Here is a 1,132-nt window from a genome sequence, read left to right on the forward strand (position 1 = left end):
CGGGTTTGAGACCCACCTGGGCAACTTGGCGAGACCTCATCTCTACAATAAATAAAAAAATTAGCCAGCCATGGCAGCGCCTGCCTGTAGTTCCAGCTACTTGGAAGGCTGAGGCAGAAGAATCGCTGGAGCCCAGCAGCTCGAGGCTGTGGTGGCTGGGAGCATGCCACTGCACTCCAGTCTGGGCGACAGAGTAAGACTCCAACTCAAAAAAAAAAAAGATAGGCTGGGTGCAGTGACTCACACCTATAATCCCAGCACTTTGAGAAGCTGAGGTGAGAGGATTGCCTGAGACCACAGGTTTGAGACCAGCCTGGGTAACTTGGCGAGACTTAATCTCTACAACAAATCAAAAAATTAGCTGGGCATGGTGGTGCATGCCTGTAGTTCCAGCTACTTGGAAGGTTGAGACGGAAGGGTCACCTGAGCCCAGGAGATTGAAGCTGCAGTGGCCATGAGCATGCCACTGCATTCCAGCCTGGGCAACAGGGTGAGATGCCAACTCAAAAAAGAAAAAAAAAAACAAGATGATATCAACAGCACATTAGAAAGATCCTACACCATGACCAAGTGAGATTTACCTCTGGGATGCAAAGATAGTTCAATATAAAATCAATATATGCCAGGCGCAATGGCTCACACCTGTAATCTCAACACTTTGGGAGGTGGAGGCGAGAGGATTGCCTGAGTCCAGTGGTTTGAGACCAGCCTGGGATCCCAGGTGAAAATTCTACAATAAATCAAAAAAGTTAGCCAGGCATGGTGGCACATGCCTGTGGTTCCAGCTACTTTGGAGGCTGAGGCAGAGGGATCACCTGAGCTCAGCAGGTTGAGACTGTGGTGGCCGTGAGCATGCCAATGCACTTCAGCCTGGGTGACAGTGAGACTCCTCAAAAAAAAAAAAGAAAATCAATATAATATGCTACATTAACAAAATACGGGATTAAGAAATCACATGATCATCTCAATAGATGTAGAAAAAGTAGGCCTGGCTCGGTGGCTCAGTCTGTAATCCCAGCGGTTTGGGAGGCCAAGGCGAATGGATTGCCTGAGCCTGCGGGTTTGAGACCTGCCTGGGCAACTTGGTGAGACCTCGTCTCTACAATAAATCAAAAATTAGCTGGGTATGGTA

The sequence above is a fragment of the Carlito syrichta genome, unplaced genomic scaffold (assembly GCF_000164805.1).
Source record: "Carlito syrichta isolate Samal-C Ts95f unplaced genomic scaffold, Tarsius_syrichta-2.0.1 Scaffold308656, whole genome shotgun sequence".
Classification (NCBI taxonomy): Eukaryota; Metazoa; Chordata; class Mammalia; order Primates; family Tarsiidae; genus Carlito; species Carlito syrichta.